Here is a 23,874-nt window from a genome sequence, read left to right on the forward strand (position 1 = left end):
ACCTTACTTGATGGAGATTCTTGGATTATTTTATCTTAGATGAACTTACTTGTAGCTCATTTTGATCTAGGCATAAAGAAAATTGAACTTGCGAAAAATCTAGTTTCGTCTTCTCCTTGGCAAGTTTTTGCACCCTGAAGGTGAAACTCCATGGAGATTTATGAGTACAATTTTTGAGCTTGAAGAAGGAGATTAAGATTATATTATGGATTGATCATTCAAGTATTGTCATATTTTTACTGTGGGAAACATTCAAAATTCACTAAGATGATAAGAATAAGATTCAACGAAAAAATCTAAAACAGCTTCTCCTTGACGGACTTTGAACCAAGAAGTTAGTTTTCCAAAAAGGAATTTTTGGAAAGGTAAAGTAAATCAATGGGTCCCATTTTTCACATTCAAAATCTCTTTCATATTTTATGAATGCTTGAAGTCAAGTGATTTGGGCATAGGAGGCAAAACAAAGACAAAGGCGGAAAAGTGGAGATTGCCTTCTCCTCTACAGGGTTTCTACCCTCGAAAGCAATTTTCCACATCTAATGGAAAATCACTCCAGCAAGCATGGTTATTTGGTAAATCAATCACAAGGTGTTTTGGGAAAGTAATGGAAGCAAATTTGTTACATATGTGAAAGTATTTTAAACAGAATTCTGCCAGGCAGTTTTTCTTCCAAGGAGTACTCTATTTCTATTTCTCTGAAACTGGATAAAAATGGGAAAGTAAGTTTGTAATTAAAGAAGGTTACTGTTGGACCAACAAAAATAGTGAAATGATAGGGAAAAATCTATTACAACCCTCACATTTACTAATTCAATGGATTTATCCTTAAATTTTCTCGTGTGGCATAGATCATGAAAGTCAATGGACAAATTAAGGGTTCTTATATAAAGATGAACATAGCAAATTTTCAAATTACTACTTTCTCTTTTGAACTGTTATGTTGTTGTATTGAATAGTGTTGTCAAAAAATTTAAAAGATATAAGGTTCACTCCTTGCACTATTTGCAATTGCTGAATTTCAATTTACATCTATATCAGGAAAAATGGCAACAAGATTCACCAGTTTTGATGGATTGGGTGGAATCAAGTCAAATGGCAGAATATCATAGACACTTCACTCCATTTCTTTGACATGCAAGATGTCCAAAGAAGGCTGAGGATGAAATCAATCCATCCCATAATGGAGAAACTTTGAGGAAGTGGATTGATAGAAGTAGCCAGATTTCCAGTAGTAGTACAAGCCCCAGAGCTAATCGTTGAATGTATCAATCACTACAACTTGAATACTAAGTAAATCTTACTATTTGATCAAGTGGTGTCAATCTCAATTAATAGGCAAGTAGTAGTCAATTGTCTCCAAATTCTAGAGTGAGAAGAATTCTCTAAATTGATAGTAGGAGGAGCTATGTTAGAATTCTCTCTGAAGAAAATGGTATGGCAGAAAGAGATTATGAGATCTTGGTTTCAGAAACCAAGGGGAGCTAAGAGTAAGGTTCCTAAAACCCTTTTTGGCATTGATCTCAAGCCTGAGATCATGGACATTCTAGTCCTATTGCAATGATTGAAAGGTGAGGAAGAAGTACTTAATTTTGTAGAACATTATTTCTTTTTGGTAAAAATAATTTTCTAAGATACACAGTATATTGACTGGGCATATGAGGTAAGAGACCATCTATCTAGAGCCCTTAGTGTAGAAAATTCCTACAATTCATATTACATGTCTTCTTTCTTAATATATATGTTAGCTTCCCTACAATTATGGCCAAGCCTTCCCAAAATAGAGAACTTTCCAGAGGATGTAAAGAGTTATGAGTTTTACCCATGCTTGCAGTTATAGAATAGTTATCAGAGTATATCAGAGTTAATGATGCATTTACAATGAGGATTTGTAGGGAACTCCAAGGATGCCTGAAGAGGAGATTAAACCTAGAAGTGATGGCGGCCATTAGATATTTTGGTAGCTATTTCATTCAATTCTCATCCTTTTCATATTTACGTCTTGCAGCTTTCCATGGATTTCCCCTGAAGCTGCCCAGATACCCAAATGACATGATCATTCTTATTGAGATTGTGAGACAAGCAATTTAGGTGAATGTGTTGAGTGCTAGTTTGAGGAAGAAGGGGTATGAATTCCCCATGAAAGTTGGAGCCTATAGTTTTGAGTCTCGATCAGATGCTTAAGGCATTTGAGAACAAGTATAAGTTAAAGGAGTATGAAGTGGTGAGGCCTATGTTTGACCCAAATGGGTATGCCAAAGATGTGCTTCAAATTGGAAGTGTAATCAAACATGTTACTACTATAGAGGATTATTGGGCAGATTGTAAAGATGAGTTGGAGAGCTGAGATCGGGCCTTTGCCAAATTTATAGTGGATCAAGTAAAGATATATGGCATTGAATTGGATGTGGAAAGGCTAGAAGATGATGGGAAAAATATGTATAGTAATACATATTTGACTAAACTAAGGAATACTCCTATCAATTCTTAACCTTATGTGGATATAGAGGAAGATTTTGATGTTATGATGGCTTGTATCATCAAGAGGATTGGGAAATGGGTTGAGTGGACAGCAAAAAATAGCCAAAGTAAGAGTAAGACTACTCAAGCTTCTCCAGCCACTGCTACTCCTACTTCTTCTCAGAGTGCCACACCCAGTGTTACAACTACAACTACTCAAAGACCTACTCAATCTGTAGGAGGACATGATCAACTCCCAGAAAAGAACATTTCAATAACTTCAACTTGCCAGGGTGGTCCTCTACCAGTTATTGGAGCCCAAGCTAGTATAGAAGAAAAGAAGATGAAAGAGTTGAAGGATGGTGTTACTACTCCAATCTCATCACCTCACACCACTCCAACTCCATCTCCTCATGTTACTCCAATTCCATCTCCTCATCATAGTTCTATTCCATCTACAAGTGCTCCTCTTTTCAAGTCAACAGGTTCCTCCATTCAAATAGTAGAGATTGGGGATTAAAAGAGTAGTAGCAGTGAGTCCACTGAATTTGATGAAGCTACGAAGAAAACTCAAGAGGAAGAGAAAACCCCAAGTTCATCTAGGCTTCTTTTTCAAGATCTAAAGAATCCTATCTCTGCAACTACAGTAGCAGTGACTCTAGTAAAGAAGCAGATGTTTAGCATAGAGTCACTTGGGATAGATTCTAAGGTGATTGGTATAGAGTCTTGGTTAGAAGACACCTTAGAAAGGAAGAAGAAAAGAAAAGCTGAGAGTGTACCTGCGAAGGACATTGTGTCTCAAGAGGTTCACTCTGAGATTGCAATGGTGAAAGCTAAGAAGCAAAAGACCCTATCAATACTTGGACAAGATCCAAAAATAGGGCACTTGACCATGGAGATAGTGAAGCCAAATAAAGTAGGAAGAATTGAAGATATATCACCTGATGAGTTCACTCTACACTCAATTGATCTTGGAGAAGCTAGACATGATACAAAAGTAGGCTTGTGGAGATCAAGTAATGAGGTGATAGAAGAACAATTGGAAAGCCTAAAATTGTCAAAAATTAAGATGAAGGCCGAGATGGAAGAATTGAATAGGTTTATTAGGCAACTAGTTGTTCCATTAGCAACCATCACTAGTGTACCTACTACTCATAATCCTATCGCAACAGAAGTATAGGCTTTTATCTCGCAGCTCTAGAAACATAGGCATTTTGGCCAGATTGGAAACGAATGGATTGAGAAACTAAATTCAAATGGAATTTCTTTGATTGGTCAAATTGGAAATGTTATCCTTCGATTGGAAACTAAGAAAGATAATATCATATCTAATTGCAACACTTTGGTTGCAGAGAAGGCAAGATGTGATGACTACATTTCCCTCCTGAAAATGATCATCCAAATGAAGGAAAAGGAGGTGGTTGAAGCAAAGATTTTGAAGAAAGGGAATGAACCTCTATTTGAATGGCTTCAAAGTATGGAATTTAAGTTGGAGATGATTCAAGAAGTTGAAGGACTCAAAGAAACAGGGGAAAAAGTGAAGAAAACCCAAGATAGAGCATTCAAACTCATGCAAGGATTACACACTGACTCACACACCAATGGGAAAGGGAAAGCTCTTATTGGAGTAGAAGTAATGAAGAACAACTTCTCCACATACTTGAGTAATCTATCTAGAATGACTTCGAGCAGTCAAAACAAAATGGTAGAGTTGCAAACACTTGGTGGATGTGTACATGTGGCTATGGAAGAATTGCCAAATCAGTTAAATTTTGTGAAGGAATTGGCTTAAGAACATTCAAAGTGGCTCTTGAGATTCACTAATGTGCACGTGCCTAGTCATGAGGAACTAGTTCCAATTATAGTTGCTGCCAAGGAATATAGGGAAAAAGCTAAAAAGGGGAAGAAGTCCAAGTGATTCAAATGATGCCTCCTTTTCACTTTCTTTGGCAAATTCTATCAATTTTGTAAATTTTATAATGTGACAAACTAGCATCTTGCCATTTGTCCTTCTCAGAAGATGAACTGATTAAGTTTCTATTATAATAGTCATCTCTTAAACCCTATATGTACGAAGTTGAATGATGAATAGAGGGTCGGCAAAAATTTTGGTGTGAAATACTTCTTGTTGTAGAGACAATCAAGGGTATTTTATATTGATTATTTTCTATTCTAGTTAGTGTTAGTTTAAGTTTGTATCTTTCTCTTATGGTTTGGATTGGAACAAGGAAGAAATAGAGCTTTACTTCCCTTGTTTGTAATACAATGAATGAACGTGATAAGTATTGTTATTGTTCATTCTGAGAGGAATTTTAAGTGTTATCAATTTAGCAGTTAAAGTATAAGTTTAAGTTCTTGTAGTTTAGCTTGTGGGAAAAGTTTTGTGAATTCATAAGATGTGTGGATGCATAAAACCAAATAGATTATTAAAAACTTTTGTTTGCCTGAGTTAGATCTTGTTTAAGTCTAGCTTGGTTATACCTCTACTATTCTCAAGTTAAGAACACACCCCTAATTAGATGATAGGAATAAGCATAATTCACTAAAAAACTATCATAGGGAGTTGTACCTATTAATTCAGAGAAAAGCCCATTCATCTACATATGGCTTTTTAATTGTTGTAACCAAATATTGTTCAGAACTTTGGGTATTCAAGAGTCAAATCAAAAAGAACAAATTTGTTTACCAACAATAATCTAATCATGTTTCTACAATACTCCCCCATATGGATATCATTAGCATTCATGCTTTTAAAAATATCCCCCTTTGGCACTGATGAAAACATCTAATTCCAAGAATACCAACTATTATAGACTATTATCCTTTATTTTCAAATCCTCTTCTTCAATCATACTAGATTTTGTGTTCACATGCTTCTCCCTCATTGATATACCTCAATGTGATCTATATCAAAATGTTTTTCATGTTGTAATCTCTTCCCCATTGACATCAATGTCAAAGGTTTCAATAACCATCTATCATTGCATCTTGTCAATCTCTGCAACAACTATCTATGACTTGCTCAAGTGTCCAAAGACAATATTTGAAAGAACATCTACCAAGAGTCCTAGATGACTCTATCCATCACAGATACTCCCCTATATAGGAAGCATCAACATTCAATCCACACAAACAATAGTGCTCTATTCCACTAGATTGATGCACTCTTGCATCATCTACTCTAATGTAGGTAGGGCTATCACCCCTAGCATACCTGAAAAATACTAAAAAGTCTCTTTGGGAAGAGGCTTAGTGAAAATATATGCAATCTACTCTTTGGTGCTTATATACTCCAATCTGATTTCCTTTTCCTCAACTTTCTCTCTCAACATGTGATACTTGATAGAAATGTGCTTAGTCTTAGAATGAAACACTAGATTCTTAGACATATTCATTGTGCTTGTGTTATCACACTGTATGACAATAGGTTCACTAAATTCTATCCTTATATCCTTCAATATTTGCTTCATCAAAACAACTTGATTACAATTGTTTGATGTTGCAACATATTTTGCCTCTACTCTACTCTGTGAGATACAATCTTGCTTCTTGCTTAACCAAGAAACCAATCTTCCTCCAAGAAATAATGTTTCACTACTGGTGATCTTTTTTTTCACCCATACTACCTACCCAATCAACATCGATATAAGTATATAAATTGAAATCCTTAGATCTATCATACCACAATCTAAACTCTGGTGTTCCCTTTAGATATCTAAATATCCTCTTAACTGCTACATAATGTGCTTCTTTGGGGCCATTTTGAAATCTTTCAATAATTCCAACTATATTTTTCTATATCTGGCCTTCCTAAGTCAAATATTGTAATCCTCCAATCATATATCTATACTTCTTTTGCTCAACAATAGGTGTCTCATCCTTTATAGATGACTTGTTAGAGGATGGACCCTATTAGGAGTCTATTAACACATTCAGTACATAAGAGTCCCTATTAGGAGACATTGAATCCTTGTTAGAAGATTCTAGCCCTATTAGGAGTTGTGCAAACCCTATTAGGAATTGTAGAAGGCAGAAGGACCCACTATCCAAACAACTTCTAGGGAAAGACCACTAAACTTCACTATCCAATTGATGTCTCAAATATTCCATGCAGAATAATTATTTGTACTATACTTTATCCTCTTTCCTCTATCTTGTCAATTAGACCAAGCAATGTCAAACCTTGTAGACCAGGTCACAAACCTTAGATCTCAAAATAAAACCTTGGAAATGAAGTTTTTCTCCAAATTTGCTCTACTCTACTTATCTTTGCAATTACTTAGTGTTCATACCTTTTCTCCTCCTTTCCACTCTTCTTCCTTCATTTAATTGTTCATTTATAACAAATGAAAATGTCCTTCCTTTTTACCAAGGGCATAAAATAATTCCCTTGAGTTGGCTATTACACCTTCTGAATTAATTATTATAGGACCTTATTAAGAACATATTTTACCAATGATAACATTAATCTATCACCTTGTAACTTGAATAACTTTCTATACATGTAATATTATGACAAGCAAACTTAGCCATGTCATCTCTAGAATTTCTTCTACATGCCTTTAACCTTGTTGCTCAGAATAGCAACTCTACTAAGAGATATAACAAGTTTACCAGAACATGCTTCTATAAACTCTATCTTAGAACAATCTTGACCAAAACTTTCATAACCTCTTCCAAACTTAATATCTTTTGCACCTAAGATTAGTTTCATATACTATACTACTATCTCCCATTAACCTCGCTAGTGAAAACACTCAACAATCTATCCACACCAACTTGATCTTTACCACTGTTCATGTAGCATATCATCATGATAATGATCTAATGATGTTTCTACAATACTACCCCATAGGGATATAATCAGCATTCATTCTTTCAACAATCTCCACCTTTGGCATTGATGGCAACATAGATGAAAAACATCTAGTTCCAAGAATACCAATTGTTAAAGACGGTTATCCTTTCTTTTCAAATCCTCTTGATCAATCATACTAGCTTTTTTGTTCACACACTTCTCCCCCATTGATACACCTTAATGTGCTCTATATCAAAATGTTTTTCATGTTGTAATCTCTCTCCCATTGACATTAATTTCAAAGGTTTCAACAACCATCTATCATTGCATCATGCCAATCTCTACAACAACTGTCTCTAACTTGCTTAAGTGACCAAAGACAATGTTTGAAACAACATCAATCAAGAGTCTGATGGGGAAACAACCCAAGAACAGAATGGAAACAATAGAAAGGGAAATTGTATTGACTAAAAAATAAGCTAGTACATTCAGTACAGAGAAAATAAACTTCAAAACATGCCCTAAGGGCTTACAATCGCATAAATGTGGAGATAATTTCTCCTTTAAGTACCTCCTCTCAAACTCCACTCTGAACTGCCTTTTACAATGCCAGAAATCTCTTTAAATAGACCCCGGAGGGTTAAGGACTAGGAGTACATTCTAGAAAGTGCTAGTAGGCATCCAGCAACCAAAATAGAAGGTTCTAGAAGCTGCGTTAGAAGTCAACACAAATCTAGAAGAATCCAAAAATGGTAACCGAACTTTCAGGAGGCATAACTTTTGAACTGTAACTTTGATTGACAAACCGTTTACATTTTTGGAAAGATCTCAAAGTGCTCTATCACCCTATGGATGAGCTTTGCTCCTCCCCATTTTTTGGCCCTTTTCAAGGTCATTTAATGCCCCTAACCTGACTTTGAAGCATTCATAGGAGGTCTCCACAACCTGAAAAATTGCAATAACTTTCAAACCGTGGGGCCTTTTGACCTGATTCTTTTTCTGGAATGCTCTAAATTACAATTACATTCATCTAGCCAATTTACACCTCCTAGTTCACCAAAATGATGGCTCAATTACATACTCCTATTTTTTTGGGATTTACTCAAACACTAATAGTGGAACTGTGAGAGTTGGAACCTTTATTTGACCCAAATGGGTATCCAAAAATGAAAACACATGAAATAGAAACTAAGTCTAAGTATATTTTTTGGGTGACACAGGATTGCCCTTATACCTCTGGATGCTCCTGCATCAGACACCCAGGGTAGATTGAAAAGTGACCTTGTCACTTTATGAATGGTAGAGGAAATTCCAAATGGGAAACCTCAGCTATTGAAATCCAAGTTGAGTCCTCGATTGATCGTCCTTTCCATTTGACCAAATACTCTTCATACTACCTGTTTCTAGTACTCCTACCCACACGATGATCTAGAATGTCTTCTATCTCCTCCTTCTTAGAAGTAGGAATTGGACATGGCTCTAACACCAACTCCTCATCTGCACCATCATCATGATACTCTGTTAAATCTGTAATGTTGAAAATGGGAGAAATGTGAATACCATCTAGCAGCTCCACTTCATATGCATTTCCTGAGTCATGTTTCTTCAAAATTTTGCAGGGGCCAAATTTCTTCATTTTCAGCTTGTTGTAAATACTGGCTGGAAATCTTTCTTTTTGTAAGTGCACCATGACTAGATCCCCTACTTGGAATTCCTTATGTCTTCTCCTTTGATCAGCCCTAGCTTTATACTCTTGATTCATCTTGGTAATGTGTGCTTGAACCTCCTCATGTAGACGCTTGATATGTTCAGCAAATTCCTCAGCTTCAACACTTGTCCTCTCCCCTTGTTCTATCTTCCTCAATTTTTGTGTAGTCCTTGGGCTATTCCCATATATAATTTGGAATGGTGATTTTCTAGTACTCCTATTTATAGAGTTATTGTAAGCAAACTCTACTTGTGGTAGAATCAAATCCCATCCCTTGGGCTTATCCCCAGCTAAACATCTCAGCAAATTGCCCAGACTTCTGTTTACCACTTTTGTTTGGCCGTCAGTTTGTGGGTGATGCATGGAACTAAATTTCAAGTTTGTTCTCAACTTTTTCCACAATGTCCTCCAGAAATACCCCAAAAATTTAGTATCTCTGTCAGAAACTATACTCCTTGGAAGTCCATGTAGTCTTACCACCTCTTTGAAAAACAAGTCTACAATATGGACAACATCATGAGTTCTGTGGCATGGAATGAAATGTGCCATTTTGGAGAACCTATCAACCACCACGAATACTGAGTCATTACCCCTTTGTGTCCTTGGCAATCCAAGAACAAAATCCATACTTATGTCCTCCCATGGCCTTGATGGAATAGGCAATGGCTGATATAGGCCAGTATTGTCACTAAACCCCTTGGCAACTTGACAAACCTGGCAACTCTGTACAAACTTCTTCACATCCTATGAAATTTGAGGCCAAAAATAATGTTCTCTAAGAATGGCAATGGTCTTATCTCAACCAAAATGTCTTGCCATCCCTCCACTGTGTTTCTCCTTAATCAAATTTTCCCTCATGGAACTCCTTGGAATGCACAATTGACTGCCTTTGAACAACATGCCATCCTAAATCAAATAGTCTAACCACTTGGTTCTATCTACAGCAACAAGTTCTTTACAAGCTTTCCATGCTTCAGCAAAATCAGGATCCTCGGGGTACAAATTCTTGAGTTCATCAAACCCAACTACTTTAACCTGCATTACTGTAAGCAACAACTATCTCCTACTTAGTGCATCTGCAACCCTGTTAGATTTTCCACTTCTATGCTTCAACACAAATGTATAGCTCTGCAAGAACTCTACCCACTTCATATGCCTTTGATTCAATTTACCTTGGCTATTTAGGTACTATAATGCCTGATGATCAGTATACAAAACAAATTCTTTTGGCAATAAATAATGCCTCCATTTCTTTAAGGCCTAAACTATTGCATAGAACTCTTGATCATAAATAGAATACTTCTTCTTTGTATCATTCAATTTTTCACTAAAATATGCAATAGGCTTACCTTCTTGGCTTAATACAGCCCCAATAGCACTGCCACTGGCATCACAATCCACCTGGTAAACCTTTCTAAAATTTGGAAGTGCCAACACAGGCTGTTCTGTTACCTTCTTCTTTAGCAATTCAAAACTTCTCACAACTGTTGCAGTCCATTTGAACTCTTTTCTATCCCCTCTTATTGTATCAGTTAGGGGTGCACATATGCCACTAAAATTCTTAATAAACTTCCTATAAAAACTGACCAAACCATGAAATGATCTTACCTCAGTAGTAGACCTTGGAGTAGGCCATTCCAAGATGGCTTTTACCTTTTATGGATCCATTTTGAGACCTTCAGGTGATATAAAAAACCCCAAATAGACTAACTCCCTTTTTGCAAAGATACACTTCTTCAGATTAATTAACAGCTTCTCTTCCCTTAGCGTTTCAAGGACACTACAAATATTTAGTAAATGTTCTTCCAAAGTCTTGCTAAAAATTAAAATATCATCCAAATAGACAATAACAAATTTTCCCAAGAACTTCTTAAGTACCTCATTCATGAGCCGCATGAAGGTTCTTGGGGCATTCGTCAATCCAAAGGGCATGACTAACCACTCATAAAGACCCTCCTTAGTCTTGAAGGCTATTTTCCACTCATCTCCTTCTTGAATCCATATCTGATGATAGCCACTCTTGAGATCTATCTTCGTGAAGTACTGAGCTCCACTCAAGCAGTCCATAAGATCATCCATCCTTGGCAAAGGAAACTAGTACTTAATGGTTATCCTATTTATAGCTCGAGAATTCTTTACACATCCTCCACTCTCCATCCTTCTTTAGTGCGAGTACTGCAAGTACTACACATGGAATCAAGATCTCTTGAATCAAGCCCTTCCTCAACAGCTCCTGAACCTGTCTATTTAGCTCCTCTGTTTCAGTAGGAGTCATCCTGTGAGCAGCCTTGTTAGGCAAACTAGCTCCTAGAATCAGATCTATCTGATGACTAATTTGTCTTACTGGTGGCAATCCATTTTGAATATTATCAGCGATAATACCTCCAAATTCCCCTAGTAAATCTAAAACTTCAAGTGGTATTTCACTACTACCTTCTTTATCTTTCCTAGGAATCAAAGCATAGCACATATGCTAATGTTTCATGCCATCTAAAAACATCCTTCTATCAACAAGACAAATCCTAGCATTGCTACATACCTTTTCACCTTCCTTTTTCATGGGCTTCAATTTGTGGCAAACTCCATCCTTTGTCAGAGAGTATGTGTTTACATGCCCATCATGTACTGCATGTCTATCAAACTACCATGGTCTACCCAACAATAGATGGAAAACATCCATCGAAATAACATCATAGAGAACTTCATCATGGTAACTCCCAATTTTGAATTTCACTAAACATTGTTCACTTACTAGGACCTTATGATCATCTTTTACCCAAGCAATCTGATAGGGCTGGGGATGTTTCTCCCTCTTGAGCTTCAGCTTAGAGACCATCTCTTCTGATACCAAGTTATCAGTGCTACCACCATCAATGATCACATCACAACATTTATCCTCACACTTGCATCAAGTACAAAACAAAATCCTCTGTTGTCCTAGTTCAATCTCACCACTTAGTAGGACTCTTTGATTTACCAAGGTCTCTCCTCCTTTTCCATCCTCTGAATGTGATGATTGTGCATCCTCATCCACATGAGCAACCCTAGCTTGGCCCTCAGCTGTCTTATCTGTCCTTCCTTGTCATTGAGGGCATTCAAAGGCACGATGACCTTCTTCATTGCAATGGAAATAGGTACCATGGAAGCTTCCTCTTCCTTGTACACGTCCTCTACCTCTTTCTCTCTGATTTCCAAAGTCTTGATCATGGGAGCGGTTGAAAACCTCATTCCTTTGGTTCCTGCTAGTACCCATATCTTCATTTTTCTTTTGGGTTTCATTGTGGCCTCCAGATGATCTACCACTTCCCCTTCCTCCTTGACCGTGCCCTCTTTGTCTTCCTTCAAACCTTTTATTCAGCTTCTCTTCAACTCGTAGGGCAAACTGGTATACCTCTTCAATGTTGGTCATTCTTACCAGACTTGATTCCTCCTGGATGCTAGGTCGAAACCCACTGATATAATGAGCAACCTTCTCCTTATTTGCTTCTGCATGCCCCACTCTAATCAAGAGTTGGTAAAATTCCTTTGTATATTCTTGGACTGATCTTCCTGCTTGCTTTAACCCATGCATCTTCTTAAACAAATCAAGCTCGTAGTCCATAGGAATGAACTGCTTCTTCAATTTGTCCACCATGTGATCCCATCTTGTGATCTTCTCCTTTCCTCTTCTGTTTCTTTCCAATTGGACCTATTGCAACTAGATTTTGGCATGGCCTTTCAGTTTGGCTTTTGCAAACTTAACCCTATCTAGGTCCCTGATATCCTCATACTCAAAGTATTCTTCCAATTCATTGATCCAATCGATCAACTCATCTGGTTTCAAATTTCTTGAAAATACACCCACTTCAATTGTAGGTCTTTTCCCAAACTTATTAATGGCCCTAAAAAGCCTTTTCTTTACATGATTTAGAACTTCCCCATCAAATTTTCCTTCTGGTCCAATTTCATCTTCTTCATTGTCATCTTCACTTTCATCACTTGCGGCCAAAGTTGCTCCTCTACGGAGCTCCTCCTGCAATGCTTGTACCTGCCTTTGGAGGGCTCTAACCTCCTTAGGATTAAAAGCTCTGGCCCTTCCACCATGCTCTCTTCATGGAGGCATCTTTTTAACTCAAACCCACAACCACATAGTCCTGGTGCAAACTGCCTCACAGTCAGCGCTCTGTCTACACACTCAGGAAAACCAGCTCTGATACCACTTAATGGGGACACAACCCAAGAATAGAATGGATACAATAGAAAGGGAAATTGTATTGAATAAAAAATAAGCTAGTACATTTAGTACAGAGAAAATAAACTTCAAAACATGCCCTAAGGGCTTACAATAGCATAAATGTGGAGATAATTTCTCCTTTCAGTACCTCCTCTCAAACTCCACTCCGAACTGCCTTTTACAATGCTAGAAATCTCCTTAAATAGACCCCATAGGGTTAAGGACTAGGAGTACATTCTAGAAAGTGCTAGTAGGCATCCACTGACCAAAATAGAAGGTTCCAGAAGCTACGTTAGAAGTCGACACAAATCTAGAAGAATCCAAAAATGGTAATCGAACTTCTGGGAGGCATAACTTTTGAACCATAGCTCCGATTGATGAACCATTTACATTTTTGGAAAGCTCTCAAAGCGCCCTATCACCCTATGGAGGAGCTTCACTCATCCCCCATTTTTCGGCCCTTTTTGAGGTCATTTAATGCCCCTAACTTGACTTTGAAGCATTCTTAGGATGTCTCCACAACCCAAAAAATTGCAATAACTTTCAAATCGTGGAGCCTTTTGACCCGATTCTTTTTCTAGAATGCTCTAAATTACAATTACATTCATCTAGCCAATTTACACCTCCTATTTCACCAAAATGATGGCTTAATTACATACTCCTATTTTTTTAGGATTTACTCGAACACTGATAGTGGAACTATGAGAGTTGGAACCTTTATTTGACCCAAATGGGTATCCAAAAATGAAAACACATGAAACAGAAACTAAGTCTAAGTATATTTTTTGGGTGACACAGGATTGCCCTTATACCTCTGGATGCTCCTGCATCAGAGTCCTAGATGACTCTATCCATCACAGATACTCCCTCATACAGGAAGCATCAATATTTAGTCCAAAAAAATAATAGTGATCTAATAACACTTGTTGGAGTTGGGTTGCCATTGCACCAAAAGACCGATCTATCAATGCCCAATACAACCACTCAACTTATAGTACACAAGAGGCAATTAAGCCCTTGTCACAAATCTTGAGAGGAGTGCTAAACAAATTTCCAACACATTGTTAGGAAAAATGTTTAAAATCCCCAAGATATAGATGAAGAAACTAATTGGATGGATAAAAACACTAGTGAAACATCATGGATTGGACTTGGTTTGTCACATGCATATTTGTATCACATTTATTTGTCAAAGAATTGAAAGAAATATGGAATGAATTTAACACCATGTTTGGTTCATAATTTTTTCTCTAATTGATGAAGGAAGTAGAGATAGTAAAGTTCATCAAATTACTTAGGAATGTGCATTGGTTTCATGAAACAAATATAATATTTCATATAGAAGAGAACTCAAATGCTCTTATTGTCAAAAAATGGGCATGTGCAGATGATATGTATTCAATGGGCCAAAGATCTCATTGATAGAAACTTGAAGAAAGATACAACTTGTGTTGCCACAAAAAGTGAGATCAAATTTTGTGGATTTCCAATACATAAAAATGACTCATCTAATGGTGAAATTCCACCTGATGATGTAGGGGTTGATACAAGAGTTTCTTTTTAGAAAATAGAAAACATACAAGACCTCAAAGGTAACCAAGGTAGGAGGATTTTCATCATCTTGAGCTAACTTCTTTCTCATAGATTATTATTGCATGAGAAGTAATTACTAATGTCCATGTAAAGACAAGGCTTGGATGATTCATCCCTAAAGGTAAGAGGGTACTTGACATACTTATGTCCCTAAAGAAAAGGGGGGCCTTGGCAGCATGATTTGCCTTCTATGGAGCCAAGCAGGCAAGATTTGAGTATGATTTGTCAAGCACTTGAGGAGCTATTAGAAAAACTTGGAGGAGATGTGGACTTTTAATGGAGATATTAGCATGTGTAGACATATAGGTGGTAATTATTTCTACAACACTTGAGGAAGATTTAGACACACTCGAAGCAGATGTGAACTTTTGAAAGAAATGTGTCTCATGTGCAACACTAGAGGAGGTATTAAACACACTTGAATGATGTTGGGCATTTTTTTTGCATGAGGTCAATAGTAGGAATCCATTTTGTAATTCCTCTCTTGAAAATAAAATTTTTTTAAGGATCCACTCCAAGGTTTAGTATTTATCGCGTGACGTACCAAAATCTGCTCAGTAAAAGATAAATGTGAGTGTTCACAAGGAGGCCTTTGCTGGTTCAAAGAACTTTTTTATCTCATAATCAAAGTAAATTTTTTCACCGTTTCAAAATATCACACCAAAAGAATAATATTTTTCTATTTTTAATTTTTTAATTAATATAACTCTAGCAATGCAGTTACTATGAGGTCCTATTCTAACAAGGGGTTAGTAAAGCAAATAACAAAACTGAAAGAAAATTACTTGAAATTGAAATTCCTAAATGGACATAAGTTATAGAACACAACACGCTGCGAGTTAAACCTTCAAAGAAATCGATAGGAAACCAATGAAAACAAGAGCAGTGCTTCCTAGAATCCATTGATGCAAACATCGGTGAGAATCTTTAATAAATTTAATGATGTTTCACTCTTCATCAAATCACAAGACTAGGGAAAGTGCACTCATGCGAGACAAAAAGTTATGTAAACACAATCAGGTGATCTCTTCTCAAGCTCACTATGTCAGAAAAATTCATATATTTGTAGCAAACACTAAAACTAAAAGATCACACAACCAAAAACAACACAATAAACCTTTGGCTCAATCACAATCTCATGAATAAAATTCACAAAAAAATGACACATTTAGGCAAGAATAATTACACTCCAAATGTGAGCACCAAAAGCATAATTTTATTGCATAATAACAATGGCCCTTGTTACATCTTACAATGGGGTATTTACAAGAAATCATCTCCTCAATTTGTGTTGAGAGTGAGAGATATCTTTCATGCAATAAAATGTTTTTAACAATAAAAATAAACAAAATATTTACACACTAACAATCTAACTAGTTCTTTAGAAGAACTCCATCCATATTTTATTCATTAATTGGATGCATGAGCCCTTTACATGTCAAAACCCAAGAAAGAATGAGAGAGAAAGTAGGAGGAAGCCATCATTTGAAGTGGAAGTACATGGAGGCACCAAAAATAGAAGCTAGCCCTTCACTAGGCATGTGTCAGAGTTAACTTGCCATCAAAATGCATTCCTAAGGCATGGAAAGTGTTATTTTTGGAACTGGCTGTCAACTGTCGGCATAGCTTTGAGTTACGAACCTACAGAGCTATGAACTTTTGGACCTGCGGAGCTGCATGAAAATGTGGAGTTGTGAATGTGCGGACCTCAACTGGGTCAAAAACTCAAAATTTTACTAAGTGTCAAATTTGAAATTCTAGCATCTAGGTTTTGTTCATCTTCATCCTAAAGCTATGTTTGGATGTTTGCCGTTGAATTTTTCTATCATCTCAATAATTTTAGTAGCATCTAGAAGATCTAAAGCCTCATACTTTTCCTTGACCTTCTATCTATAGTTATCCACCTTGATTCGAGTCTCTACAAAATCTCTGAGTTTGGTGTCCAACTCTAACAGTGCTTCCTCTATCCTGAAGGCTTGTCTAATGTCTTCATCACTAGATGCTTCCTCTAAATTCTTCTTGAAATTCTCCACTACTAACTCAATTAGCAACAGATTCTCTCATTCCTCATCTTCAAAAATGTCCAAGCATGCATCACTATACAACTTTTCTACTTCCAAAATTCACTCTCGGGCTTGGTCCTTGAGCCTATGTATCTCATCATGCAATGTTTCCATCACTTTATTCCTATCTACAATCTTCTCTATCCAATCATCTATCACATCTAACTCTTCTCTGGTATATACATCAATCAGAATGTGGTACCTTTTCCCTTTTATGGCTTGTAGAGTTTGCATATCTTTGCTCCATGCCCGTACCTTATCCATGATACTAAAGTCTTACCTCAAAATTGCCATGATCTTATCAACATTCTCTTGCGCAGCATGCAAAATCTTTGAACTTCCTATGATTATAGTGACACCTTTATCATCAAGACTATCTCACCATTCCTAACAAGCTTTCAAAAATGGATTGAGTCGTACACCTTCCCCTTCTCTAAGAATGGTATTTAGAGTCTCCTCGGGGTGTTCAAGATCAGAGCACCAACAAGTTTGGCTAGATATCCCTTTAGGATCTCAACTTGCCTTCGAAGTGTTTTGATTACAATCTCATCCTGTTCCATGTGCCTAAGAACCTCTTTGACTCCTATAGTCATCATCTGTCAGGATGTATCCCATATAGGCTTTCCCAACATAATATCTTTCACTTCATAGTCCTCAAGACTAACAGCTTATGCATCTTTGCCTTCAGGAGGGTGAGCCACTTGTGCAAATAAGTCCTAGTTCTATATGGAAGTGATGAATGCAAATGGCATTGCATCATGTAATGGAGACTTGGGCTTGTTCAGGATCTCTACAATATCACAAATGTCATCCTTTGAAGCACGAAATTGATGCTTAGCATTTCTCATTATTTCTTTCTGAAACCATTTTGGGATGTGTCTCTCTACAACCTTGGATCTAGATGATGAAGGGGTGTTTTAAACTACCTCCTTCCCTTTATCACTCTCATTTAGAGTCTCCTACTATGAGGAATCTTCTTCTGTAGTCTTGGTCTTTGTAGATCCTATAGTTTGATCCTCAACTTCCTAAGCAGGTTGTTGCACATATTCTGCTATTTGTGCCTCTTTTGATGGCTCATCAGTAACCCTTGGTTCTAGTTGCTCTTGTAATGAAGGTTCCTTTTAAACATGTTCCTCTTCTAAACTTGGAGGTGGGGGAGTGACTGAACCCTTATCTACCACCGTGATCTGTGGTGGAGATGGAGGAGTGAGATCAGGACCCTGTGTCTCTAGTGGCATCTACGTCCAGTCTTGCTATCAAAGTTCACCTGTAGGGGTGTCTCTAATCTTATCCCCAACTAACTCCATACCCACATTCATGAAATTAAAATCTAGGTTGGAGAGAACATCTTCACCTTGCTCCCTTTGCTCATTCACCCATCGCAGCACTTCATCTTCCAAAGTAGAGAGTTCTACAGGTTTCACTTAAGTGGGTGGTAGGGTACTCATGGCACTCTTCCTTCTCTCCAATTATGTGGCTTTTTCCAACTGAGTTCTCCTTTGTAAGAGTACATTTTCTTCCTCCACATTTGATTCCATTTCTTCCTCATCCATTTTTTCCTCTGGAATGGTTTTAGGAACTAATGGATTAGTCACTAATCTCTTATTAACTCTTTGCTTCTTATTCATCCTAACCTTGATCCTCTTTTGTCTCTTCAGAGCTACAAAAAAAGTAGACTCTTCTTGCACATGAGGAATAAAGGTCTCTAGTATTTATCCCTCTTCTGTTTGGCTTGGAAAAATAGGAGGCAACTAAAGTTCAACCTGGATTTGGGTAGCTCCACCATCCTAGAGCTCTTGTGGACTTGGCTCCCATTGCTAGGAAGAGACTTGTTCTACAACATGCTCTGTTTGAATCCTCTGAGGCGAGGTTTTCTTCATCTTTCCCTTCCTTTAAGGAGGGTGATAATATCCCACTGGGAAATCAAGCTAGTATACTATCTCTAGCCTAATGGGAGACTGGAGCGCAAAGATAGGAACTGTGACTTTCCTTTCCTTACCCCTTTTTGGGTAAGCATGTGCATGGAAGATCATTGTATCTAGAATTGGATCAAGTGGAAAGGGTTTCTTAATCCAAATATATGTCATTTGAATGACATGTCTTGCTCGATGATTAATATCATCTCCTTCCTCTCTATCAACTTCTACATTCAAAATGGGTCTCTCACCAACTTTATCTGTATTGAATAGGGGATCCAAAAGTTCCTTGGAGTCCTGTAGCCTTATCTCATCAGGGATGGTCAAATGGAGAGCCTTTTCTACTAGATACAAAGTCATCCTACAATATTCTTTGATGTGGACATCATAGTTGTTTTTGGCATTCATCTAATGATCTTCAATCACATCCTCATGATAGAAATCCTTCCCTGCCAGGTTTTCCACTTTGCCCACATTGTCAAAATATGGTCAAGGAGATTTGTACTCTTCAAGAGGATAGTTCTCCCATTCCCATTCAAATGTCAGAATATCCTATTTTCTCTTCACTTGATATGCTCCTACAACAAAATGCCAATCCCAACAAGGTCTCTGTTGTTTTTTGATCCTCTCATAAGCTAACTCAATCTATCAGGATATTTCCATTAGGAACAACTTTTCACTTGGGTACCTCGGGAGTTTCTTTGGATTGATAGATACACCACCTACTTGAATATATGTAAATGTCCAAAACTGGATGAAATATGCTCCAAGAGTTGTGATCTGTGCCTTGGCTTCCTCAGACAATCTCTTCCCATAGTCCCCCTTGATGAATCAAATGATGGCAAAGATGAAGGCATCATTTACAATCCTATACTAGTTTCTCTATGGTGAGAGCTTCATCTTTACCAACTAAGGATAGATATATATGGCCATGCATTAGGGTCTTGCATACTTCCTTTCTTGTACAACCCAATATAGTTGGCTGCCCTTGCTGCAAGTAGATACACTACATAAGAAGTCATATAGAACTTCTTCTTGTCCTTTACCATCCTTAGCTGATCACACAAGTTTTCACTAAGTGTGGTGGCCCAATCCAGTGGTATCTTTGCATGCCTGATGGTCTCAATGAAGTTGACCATGAATGTAGCGAGATGGCCTACTGCAAGTAAGCCCATGACTCTACTTAGGAGAATAATGGAGTATCGTACATCATCCTTCACATATCCTTGACTCATATCCACTTTGTTGATTGTCTTTCCTTGAGGTGGCTTCTTAATGAAGTACAAGGAAGTATGATGTCGATGGCTTCTTGGTGATGATCTTTATACCATCTTTTAGCTACTTCATAGGAGAGATGGATGAACTAATCAGCTCTGGGAAGATGGAAGACCTTCTCAATGTTGTCATGACATAGATCTAAAACCACTTCTCTGATGATGCTCTTAATTACCCTTTCATCAAGAAAGAAGTGTCGAGACAAGGTAATGACCGATTTAGCTGATTATACTGATACAAGATGTGACACTACATTCACTAATCTAGATCGAATCAATGCAGAAACCAAGGTTGACCTTTGTGTAAGATTGTTGCAAACTTTCAAGAATTCTCCCAAGTCTGTGTGTTCGAGGTCAGTATCTTTGATCTTAGCATACTCATCATGCAATCTTGACTTTGGGGGTATGCCTTGGAACTTGAAAACAATTGGTTTCATTGGTGCCCCAGATGTGGATGCCATTAGATCTCATTACAATTACCTGTGCATTACAAGAAAAGAAAACATGATCAATCCTTGGATTAAAAAAAATTATGTAAGTAAAAAAAATGTCCCCCTTGGGGACTTATTTATATTTTGTTTTGAAAAAAAGATTTTATATATATATATATATATATAATTTTTTTTTTTTTTAAATTTTCTTTTTTCAAATTATCGAAACCCTTTCAAAAAAACAATTTAAAACATTTTTTTTTAAAAACAACATGCGTGCAGAGGCACGCGTGCCAGGCACGAGAGCACTTGGCACTACTATAGCGCGGAGCACGTGCGATGTGAGAGGCAATAAACACTATTGCAATGCAGGCTCCACGCAGCGCAAATGATGGCTAGCATTGTTGCAGCATAGGCTACGTGCTCGCGCACATGGTGACCGATGCCACTGCAACATGAGGCACACGTAGCACAAGAGGTAGCCGGTGCTATTACAATGTGGGCCACGCATAGCACAAGCAAAAATTGGCACTATTACAGCATGGGTCACGCGCTCAACCATAGCAGTCTGTGTTGCTCTAGTGCAAGTCACGACACTCGTGCGAGAAGCATCCAATGCCACAGCATGGGCTGCAATGCTCGTGGGCATAGTGTGAGTGGCACCCAGCAACAAGGAGCAGGCCGTAGCACTCACAGACTGAAGTGCATGTGCACGGCTCTAGTGTAGCATGGGAGAATGAAAGAAGGGAGATGGAGTTTACCTCTCCCTCCTCAAGTGCTTGGAGAAGAAATTAAGGAAGGAGGGGAGGGTTTTATAACCCTTCTCCCTGGTGCATGCCACGCCTTGATGTGTGCACGCAGGTCAAGGGAGTTTTAAGTTTTTGATGAAACTTGCATCTCAACCTTTTCCATTTTTCAAATATTTTTTACATTTTTGACTTTTCTATTATTTTTTGTGATTTTCACTTCTTTTTTTTCTTTTTTTTTATGCAAACTTAAAACAAATTTTCTTCTTCTAGCACTCGAATTAGGAGTCCAAGAGTCAAAAAAAATAAGGTGTCCCCATTCCTAGTGAGGAATGGGGCGTGTGTTGTGAATACCACAACAAATAGCCCCAAAAAAAGGAAGAAATGACCAAGGGATTTCTTCATCAATAAACATCTCTTCGATGTGTGTCAAACACTAACCAGGCTTTGAACATCTCGAGCATCTTTCAGATGACTCTTCAATCAAAATCTCAGAACTCGAAACCTTCCAACTCAGTGTGTGCATTGTGTATTCATTTCCTTTTGATGTGCCAAGATGCAGTCAATCAAAGTTTTCTAACAACTTGAAACAATCTTCCATTCCTCCCAGCTCATTCATTCAGGATCTCCACGAAGGCTTTTTATCAATCAATTACTTGACCAGATGAGACAATCAATTTGAGGGCTCTTGGCCAGATGCCATGTTCTTTTGAATTTATGGCTTTTGAATAATTACTCCATGTCATTCAAAATGTTATTTTTGATGGAATGATACTTTGAATATAAGATACTCCATTTTGAGAGCATATTTTTTGCCATTTTAGATCTTTGGAATCCTTCATACTTAACACCATATTATTCTCTCTCTCTTTCTTCTCTTCCTTTTTTTTCTTTTTTTTTTGTATCCTGACTACACCTAGACTATGTACTTAGAACATCGGTGTCATTTCTTGGATTTGATCTCTTGTGAACATCCCTTGCATTCCTCTTTTAGAATTTTTAAAGGAAAACTCTCATGCCAAATCAATGATCTTAGTAACCTCTTGAGGATACCCTTCCTATTTGAACTTAGTTGAAATTTGGATTGTCCCTTGCCATTTTTGACTTCAAATCAACAACACCTAAAACAATCAAACCTTTAAATTTGCAAAGTGTTGAGAAATTGGTGGTCTAGGCCTTTGATTCTCAAATTGAGAGTCCCCTATTTCCACAAGAAATATCCACTGGTTGGTTGGTATAAGGCACACAATCATCTAAGTGTTTTGACAAAGAAATACCTCTTCTTGAAATCGGGACCAAGAAGTGGTTAGTGAAATATTAAGAGAAAATCTCAAATACACCTTACCCCCCAAGACTGACGCAACTTTAAAAAGAAACACACGACTGAAAGCAAACATGCAACATGAAAGAAAACACACTTGTGAAAATAAACACACTTGCAAGAATGAAAATCTAAGCTAAATGCAGAAATGAAATCTAACTAATTTTTTTTGTTTTTTTTTTTTTTTCTCTTTTAGGCTTCAAAATAATGCTTGAGAAACTACCCATTTACTAACAAGGGAAGAAATTCCCCCTATAAGGAACTGAGCCTAAAAGTGTTTTCTCCCAGAATTTTTGGGATTTGATAAGGGCCTATCCACAAGCATTGAAACTTGGTATGACTGCCCAGCTTTTCTTTTGCCTTATCCTAGAGTAGAACAAGGTTAGAAATCCTAAATGATTTGATCGTGGCCCTCTTGTCAAACCATCTTTTTACAACCACTTGATGTTTAGCCATGTGCTCTAATGCAGTTGCTCATTTCTCATCCATTTCCAGGAGATTCATCAATCTAATTTAAACTTTATCAGCATCCTCAACATACCCACTCATGAATTTCAAAACCAAAATTCTAAGATTAAGTGGGAATACTGGTTCTTGTCCATAAACAAGAAAATATGGAGAAGTCTCCAAGGCATTTTTGACTCTCACTCGATTTTTCCATAAGGCATATTTAAGTTGTGTATGCCAATCCCTAGGATTCTACTTCAACAATCATTTTATTACTATGATCAAGTTCTTGTTTGTAGATACCACTACCCCATTTCCTTGCGGGTTGTAATTTGAAGAAAACTTGATGATGACATTATTTTCAAATGCCCATTGGGTTAGGAATGTGGATGCAAATGCGGACCCATTACCACACACAAGGGCGAAAGGCATTCCAAATCTGGTAACAATATGTTCTTCCAAAAAGTCACTCACCACCTTAGCAATGCAATTTCTGAATGTCTTTGCCTCTGTCCATCATGTACAATAATCTTTGGCTATAAGGATGAATGTATGTACAGTTGATGATGGTGGATAGACTAGACCTATGAAATCCAATCCCCATTTTGTGAAGGGGCACACCTCATACACCAGTTGTAATGGCATTATTGGTTGCCTCTCTTTGTTAGCACTGGTTTGGCATATATGACAAGAGCGCACATGTTCAAAAGTATCCTTGAATATCGATGGCCAAAAGTAACTTGATCTTAGAATCATTTGAGTTTTTTCTTTTGCTAAACCATGTCCTATACCATACTTTTCATGGAAATGTTCCAAGACATCCTTAGCTTTTTCACATCCTAAGCATTTCAAATAGATCCCTTCGTAGTTTCTTTTATACAACTTGTTATAAAGTAACATGTAAGAC

The sequence above is a fragment of the Cupressus sempervirens genome, chromosome 3 (assembly GCF_028749045.1).
Source record: "Cupressus sempervirens isolate cs-2001-9-10 chromosome 3, ASM2874904v1, whole genome shotgun sequence".
Taxonomy (NCBI): Eukaryota; Viridiplantae; Streptophyta; class Pinopsida; order Cupressales; family Cupressaceae; genus Cupressus; species Cupressus sempervirens.